We start from the raw sequence: 8,984 nt of genomic DNA on the forward strand, positions 1-8,984 counted from the left end.
CACAAGACAGTGGATTGCCCCAGACATTGACTAACTTCCTCTCATGAATCAACAATGAAAATTTTATTTAATCATTATAATCAGCATGCAATCCCACCATAATTTTTGTGTATTAGGAAATAAATACATAATACCTCTTTTTTGACCTCATACATACCTTTAACTACTCATCCATATTTCCAACTTATGGCTGTATTTGAATTTTTAAGTTGACATACAACATTGTATTAGTTTCAGGTGTACAACCTAATGATTCGCTATTTGTAAATATTGCAAAATGCTCATCACCACAGTAAGTCTGGTTAACATCCATCACCATACATAGCTATAGATTTTTTTTCCTGTGATGAGAATTTTTAAGGTCTACTATTTGGCAACTTTCAAATATGCAATACAGTATTATTAACTACAGTCACTATGCTGTAAGTTACATTCTCATGACATCCTATTTTTCTGTTTCAGTTTTTATTGATCATTAAATTCTCTTCTTATTTCTATTTTTTTCATTATGAATGTCCTCCTTAATTCCCATCATTTATTTCTCCCATCCCCCACCCACCTCCCCTCTGGTGACCATCAGTTTGTTCTCTATAGTTAAGAGTCTGTTTCTTGGTTTGCGTCTCTCTCTCTCTCTCTCTCTCTCTCTTTTTTCCTTTGTTCATTTGTTTTGTTTCTTAAATTCCACAAATAAGTGAGGTCACATGGTAGTCATCTTTCCCTGACAGATTGATTTCACTTAGCATTACACTCTCTAGCTCCATCCATGTCATTGCAAATGACAAAATGACTTATCTGTTTCATAACTGGAAGTTTGTGCCTTTTGAATCCCTGCACCCATCTGGACCACTTCCCCGTCCCCACCTCTGGCAACCACCAATCTGTTCTCTATGTCTTTATGCGTGGAATTTTTTATTTTATTTTTGTGTTAGATTCTGCATATAAGTGAGATTCAACAATATGTGTCTTTCTCTGTCTGACTCGTTTCACTTAGCATAAGCCCCTCGAGGTCCACTCATGTTACTGGAAATGGCAGGATTTCTTCAAGTTTTTTTTTAATGGCTGAATAATATTGTATTGTATTATATATCACATTTTCTTTATCCATTCATTTGCCAGTGAATACTTAGGGTATTTCCATATCTTGACTATCGTAAATAATGCTGCAAGTAACATGGAGGTGTATAGATCTTTTTGAGTTAGTGTTGTCATTTTCTTTGGCTAAATACCCAGAAGTGGAATTGTTGGATCATATGGTAATTCTCTTTTTAATTTTTTGAGGATCTTCCATACTGTTTTCCATACTGGCTTCACTAATTTCCATTCCTACCGATAGTGCACGTGTTCCCTTTTCTCCACATCCTCACCAACAACTGTTGTTTCTTGTCTTTTTGACATTTGCCATTCTAACAGGTATAAGATGATATCTCATCATGGTTTTGATTTGCATTTGCCCAATGGTTACTGATGTTGAGCATCTTTTTTTGTACCTCTTGGCCATCTCTATGTATCTGTTTTATCTGGAGGTCTATTCCAAATCTGTTTCTGCATCTATCTGTTGGCCATTCTTCTCTTCCAATTCGATCTACAACTCACTCATCCCCTACCAAAATTGCCCCCTCGGTTACCACTGATCACATTCTACATCCAAAGTTTCGTTGTTAATCTTTCCCTTAACAGACACGGGAGCCACAGTTGATGGCCACCAATACCTCCTCACGGGAAGGTGTCTTCATTTGACCTCCTGGCACCACATTCTCTTAGTTATCCTTCTACCTCAGGAGCCACTGCTTCTATGTCTCCTTCGTTTAATTTATCCCTATCTTCTCATTCTGCTTTTCTCTCACTCCTTATGGGAGTTCATATAATCTCATGACTTTAAATACCATTGGCACACTGATGACTCACAAGATTACATTTCCAGCCTGGACCCATTCCCCTTCTTGTGTGTCTAATTGTGTATGGGTTGACTCAGCCCAAGTGTCTACAAGTCATTTGACCTTACCTCATCTCCTGTCCTTGTTCTCTTGAATCTGTTCCCACCTCCAGTCTTTCTTTTCCCAGCTAATGATCAATTCCATTCTCCTAGTAGCTCAGGCAAAAATGTCTCGGTGTCATCCTTAGTTTCTAACTCACGTAACCCTATATGTCCCATATCAACCAATCCCATTGGCCCTACTTCAGAATTTTAATGGGTGTCTAGTGATGTCTCACTACTAACCCTCCTCCTGCTCTTGCCCAAACCACTCTCCTCTTTTGCTGAGGTTTTTGCTAGTTTCCTAATTCAGATGCTTTCTGCTGCTTCCGACCTTGTGCTTCTACAGTTTATTCTAAAAAAATTTTTTTAATTAAAAAAAAAAGAAACAAACAAAACAAACAGAAAGAGTGAGACTTCTAAAATGCAAGGTGGACAGTTCCACCCCTCTTCTCAAAACATCAGAAGAACTTCCCAATTCACACAGTAAATTCTAGAGTGTTTACCACAGTCCTAACCAGGCTCTGCCCCCTCCCTACACTCCCTCTTTCCCTCACCCCTACTCTTTTCTGCATTGTCTAGTTTGCTTCTGTGCTCTTCTCTAAACAGGTCATGGCCTGGCCTCAGTTCCATTTTATTTGCTGTTTGCTCTGTCCTCAGGCATTTCCCCCCCACATTTACACGGCCCGGCCCTCACTTCCTGCTGCTCAGCTAAAAAGACACCGTGATAGTTAAAACTTCTCTGATCACCTTATTTTTTTAAAGGCCCTGGTCCCCACCTCCCCACTTTGCAATCTTTATCCTCCTTCCGCTTTATTTTATTTAAAAAACATATGTATATTTTAGAGCTGATTCAACATGGTGGTGTAGAAAGATCCTGAACTTACTTCCTTCCACAAGCACAACGACCCTGTAGCTGCATATCGAATAATCTCCTCTGAAAAAAAGTCCTATAAACTAGATGAACAGGACCTCCACCACAAATGGCGAAAGCCACATTGAGATGAGCAGGAGGAGCAGAGAACATGCTGTCACCAAAACCCCACCCCCTGCAGAGCGCCCCACAGTCAGGAGGGATCTCACAGACGTGCAACTTTCCCCTGAGGGGCAAGGAGCTTGGCTTCTGTATCAGACATCCCAACCAGAGGAACAAGCCCTCCTTGCTTTGAAAGCCAGCAGGGAGTTATGTCCAGGACAACCACAGAACTGTAGGGAATAGCCAATCCGTTCTTCAAGGGCTCACACACAGATTCACTCACGCTGGGACCCAGCACAAAAGCGGCATTTTGGAAAGGACCTAGACCATATGTGGAAGAGCCTCACCTACTAATTCTAACGTGACTTCCAGAGAGTCAGAACCATGTTGGGACTCATTCCAGGAACCAAAGTGATGGAGGGCACCGTTTTTGTAATCCCATTCTGCCTGCTGGCAGGTACCGTCTTGGCAATGTCACTCTAACCTTTTAGTGCCACTGGACATACTTCACCTACCCATCTGCCACAGCCACACCACAGCCAGCCGGCAAGCACCCCTGTGTTGCAACCACGCCATAGTCAGACGGCTCTTTATAAGCCGCCTATAAGAGACTTACTTTAAAGTAAGGACACGTGTACTACTGAAAGTGAAGCCCTGTAAAAACATATTCTATGCAAATGAAAACCAAAACAAAGCTGTTGTAGCTATACTCATACCAGATAAAATAGATTTTATTTTATTTTAAAGTTTCTTTATCTTGAGAAAGAGAGAGAGAGAGCAAGCAGGGGAGGGGCAGAGAGAGAGGGAGAGAGAGAATCCCAAGCAGTCTCTGCACCACAGTGCAGAGATCATGGCCTGAGCCAAAATCAAGAGTTAGATGTTTAACCAACTGAGCCACTCAGGTGCCCTGGGATAAAATAGGCTTTAAAGCAAAGACTGTAATAATAGACAAAGAAAGGCATTGCAAAATGCTAAAGTCAATCCAGCAAGAAGATACAACATTTATAAATATATACACACAAAAAGTCAGAGCACTACAATATATAAAGCAAATATTAACAGACCTAAAAAGAGAAATTGACACAGTAAATACAATATACTGCAGTACAAGTAGGCAACTTGAACATCCCACTTACGTCAGTGTATATATCATCTTACTAGAGATTACATTGGGAAACATCAGCCTTATACAACACATTAGACCAGATGGACTTAATAGATAGGTACAGAACATTCCATCCCAAAGCAGCAGAATTCACATTCTTCTCAGGTGCACATGGAACATTCTTCAGGATAGGTCACATGGTAGGCCACAAAACAAGGCTCAACAAATTCAAGAAGATTGAACTCGTATCAAGCATCTTTTCCAACCACAATGGTATGAAATTGGAAATCAATTAGAAAACGGGAAAAAACACTAATATTTGGAGATTAAACTACACGCTACTGAACAACCAATAGGTCATTGAAGAAATCAGTGAAATCAAAAAATAGCTAGAGACAAATGGAAATAGAAACGTGACATATCAAAATCTATGAGATGCCCGGAAAGCTGTTCTAGTGACAAACTTGGCAATACTCCAAGAAGACATAGCAAACCTAAAGGTGTATGCACCTAACAAAAGAGCTTCAAAATACATAAGGCAAAAGCTGAAAAATCTGAAAGGAGAAATATACAAATACAAGGAAGACTTAAATACTCCTCAATAATTAAAGATAGAATAAGTAGGCAGAAAACCATGTGAATCATCACGACTTTAAGTCAAACATAAACGGATTGTGATTTCAAAAACTCAACTAGAGATTATAAAATAATGTACCATTAGTGTGTTGTTTGGGCCATTTCTCTATTACCATCTAAAGGGCAAGTGCAGTTAAGCCAGGGTCTATAGCTGTGTGCCATATATAAGGATTTATCTTTCACAAGGAACATCAGGAAAAAATATAGTGAAAATGAAAGGAAGACTAATACAGAGACAGTGGTATAGTACCTTTGGATTGAGCTAATTGTGTATGTTCTTGTGGCAAGACTCCCAATACGATTCATTATGAAAGCACATACATAAAATTGAGACTTAACAATTCCTTTTGTTCAACTCTATTAGTGCTATGAGCACTCTCATTAGCAAGTTTTCCCACTAGTGTAGAAGTTTTGGTTCTGATTTTTGTTTCTAAACTAGAGCTGAAAACTATTTCAATCCAATTTTGCGTTCACAAAATAATAAGCAACTGTTCAGTGTCTCCAATGCAATATAGCAATGCTCGCATGTTGAAGTGGGAAAAGCAAAGTGGAGAGAAAAGAGGATGACAGGGAATAGGAATTAATTAGTCTCCTTTAAAAAAAAATCTAAGCCTGCTGCTATGTTACGCAAAATTCAAAATTAGAATTACATAAAATTCTTACACATGTCACTCTGCAGAAGAGACTGAGAAAACTGCAAATATGGCAGCAATCTCAATACTAATAAAATGTGAGTCTATTTATCAAGAGCTCATGGAACTTCTGGGACCACAGAGCTCCTGACCCATTAGCAGTTGAACAGAAGTGGAGAGTCAGCATCAAACAGCAGTCTCCTGGATCCATAATAACTGAAATAATATGTACATAATTGTGAACATATGCACCACAGGAGAGAAGCATTGGCTTGGGTTGATTAAGAAATTAAAATTCCAGTATAACTCTAGAAGAAAAAAAAAACATTCCCTTAGGACTCATTAGGGCAAGACAGTTGTACTTTACATAATTTACCTTTTAGTACATTATTACAAATGTACTGAAAATACCAGAGGAATTTATCAAATTTTTTCATCCCTCCCAAGGAATTATTAATTATAAGAGACACCATCAATATTTTAAGAGGACTAAAGGAGGGAAAAAAACTAGATTAAATATGCACTTTAATTTTAAAAATTATACTAACTAGAAATATTAAGCATGAACAACATGTCTAGCCATTGAAGGAACACAGTAAGTCTCAACTGACCAATAATTCGACTATTTCAGTAACCTCAACCAGGTGGACACACTATAATAGGAACATTAATGACCAGATGTAGCTCAAGAGGAAAACAAACAGGAGATGAGGATTCTGAAAACACATTCTTGGAACACAATAGAAAAATCCAAGAGTTGTTGAAAGTATAAGACCTGGAGGAGAGAGAATGACATATGGTAGTGAGATCTAACTTGCTAAAAAATATAGGTCAAGAACACTGGCATTGTTTTCAAAGAGGGACATAGGCAATGAATCTAGATTTTTCTAACCTGGCTGGAGCCCTCTCCAGGGAGCTAGCTTGGCAACAGCTGTAGAAGGATGCTATACAAAGAACACCCATGAGAGCAGGAAGTTGAATCCAATGATTGAAATGTATGAGACCATGACAGGTGCACTTAGGATGGACTTTAGGGATATCTAGTCTAACTCCCAAGTCTACAGATGAGTTAACCAGGGCCCAGAAAGGAGAGTACTAAGGCAGTTGATAAGTAGCTGGGCTGTGGTGTAATCCAGCTTTGCAAATTTAGTGACCAGATACTAAAATTCTTCAGGGTCACCATGTTCCATTCTGAGAGACTTTCAAACTCAAGGCTGTTTTCTCTCAGGAGATAGGTTTCTAGACAGCTGGTTTCTTGGAGACATATGCTGCTAATAAATGGACTAATACACAATAAGGCATTCTAACAATCCTTGTTTATTTGGCTTACATCCTCCTAACCCCCTTTAATGTTTTTAGATCCCATCAAGCCTTATAATCCCAATCCAGTACAAACTTTAAAAACGCACATGCATAGGGGCACCTGGGTGGTCGGTTAAGCGTCCGACTTCGGCTCAGGTGATGATCTCACCATTCTCAAGTTCAAGCCCCGCATCAGGCTCTGTGCTGACAGCTCAGAGCCTGGAGCCTGTTTCAGATTCTGTGTCTCCTTCTCTCTCTGCCCTTCCCCTGCTTGCTCTCTGTCTTTCTCTCAAAAATAAACAAACATTTAAAAATTTAAAAAAAATACACATGCATATACATAGATGCTCCTTTCAGAAGCTTCATGATTGTCTAGGGTCTTCATTATAAAACTATATCCTATGAAGTGCACAGCTTGAGAAGTCAATGGCATTTCCTCTATCAATCCCTCTTTGTTAAGTCATGCCCTTGGGTGCAATTATATCACCAAAGTCAGAGCTATAAAAAGTAAATTTATAATTTTTCACGCTGAAATCTATCTATAATTACATTTTTTTTTTGCCATGGTGATACTCTCCAAAAATTTGAAGTCACTTGTGCTGACTGTTCCCAGGTGGCACTGGTCCTAAATATTAATGCCAAGAATAGGTAAATTGCTCTCCTTAAGGGCCTTTATACTTTTATAATTATTTCACACTCTGCAATAGTCAGCAATGGCAAAGAAAGGTTATTTCAATTACCCCTCAAAGTGGTACTAGAGTGACATATGGATGCCTGATTGACTAGGATATTAGTGCCATGTAATTTTCTGATTAATCAAAATGTCTAGGATTTTAAGGTCCTATTTTCCAGATAGTCAATAGAACAGGTCGTAGACACTTTAAGTTTAATAAAAAAACTTAGAAGTTAGAAATGGCCAATGTTAGAAAAATTAGAATATCCCATGCATGGAAACCGATAAGTTTAAACAAGTAATTCTACTTCGCTGTTAAGATCGATCCTCAGGGGACTGGAGGAAGAAAAGACAGTGGTGTTGGAACCATCAGGCATCCATCTCTGCAGCCAGACAACAATTGTACTAGCAGAAACTATCTCAAGTGATTATTTTGGAATGGTGTAGTTTATGTGAGCACTTGTAATGTCCAGGGGACAGCTTGGCTGGGAAATTTCGGTTAACTTGGTTTATTCAAGGCATGAAGGTGGTGGCAGATATCCAGCCCTATATCAGGCAGCTGTGAGGAATACAATCCATGTTTCCGAGGCAGCTTACTGAACCAGGGTTGCCAATCAGGACCTTGTCATCCAACTATTAGGGTCTTGGATTCTCACTGTAAGTCATTGCTCTGATTGATGAGGTGTGGACATGGAGGCTGGCCACCAATATTACAACTCCCACCAGCTTCAGCGGCTTCCAGGAGATTTAAAAGTCACACCTGTTGTTTTTTACATTAAAACAACTGTGTATGAAGGGGGACTTGGAAAGCCATCATGCTTACCCAAGGAAAGATGCAGCTCAGAAAAGACACCCCAGCACAGAGGCACCCTACAAGAACAATAAAAAGGCACCAAACTCTGGCTAAAGGGGAGAATCTAATTTCCAGTTTCCGCATTATAAGATTCAAAACTCCCAATTTCCAATAAAAAAATAGCAAGGCATACAAAGAAACAGGAAAGTATAGCTGATTCAGAGAAGAAAAATGAATCAACAGAAGATGTACCTGAGGAAGCCCAGGTGTCAGACTTACTAGACAAAGGCTTTAAAAATAACTGTCCTAAAGATGCTCAAAGAGATAAAGGAAGATATAAACAAAGACAGGAAAAGAATATGTGGGAAAATAATACCAATAAAAAAGATAAATTTATTTTTAAAAAGAACCAAAAAAGAAATTCTGAAGATTGAAAAGTACACTAACTTAAATGAAAAATACGTTAAAGGGATTCAAAAGCAGATTTGTACAAGCAGAAGAAAGAATTGGTGGGCTGAAAGAAAGAACAATTGAAATGATCAAGTCAATTCTGAAGAACAGAAAGAACAAAGAATGAAGAAAAATGAACAGAACCTATAAAGGACCTGTAAAATATTATCAAGTGGACCAACATAGGCATTGTGGGAAGGAGGAGGCCAGCAGGAGAAGAGTGATAGAAAGGGGCGGAAAAAATTCTTGAAGAAATGATGCCTGACAACTTTCCAAATTTAAAGGATTTAAATTTCAATAAATTAATCTACATGTTCGAGAAACTTAACGAACTCTAAATAGGATAAATCAAAGATATTCACCGTAAGACGCATTGTAATAAAAATGTTGAAAGATAAAGCCAAAGAGATAATCTTAGAAGTAGCAAGAGAGAAATGACTCAACA

This window comes from Lynx canadensis, chromosome D4, assembly GCF_007474595.2.
Source record: "Lynx canadensis isolate LIC74 chromosome D4, mLynCan4.pri.v2, whole genome shotgun sequence".
NCBI classification, from domain to species: domain Eukaryota; kingdom Metazoa; phylum Chordata; class Mammalia; order Carnivora; family Felidae; genus Lynx; species Lynx canadensis.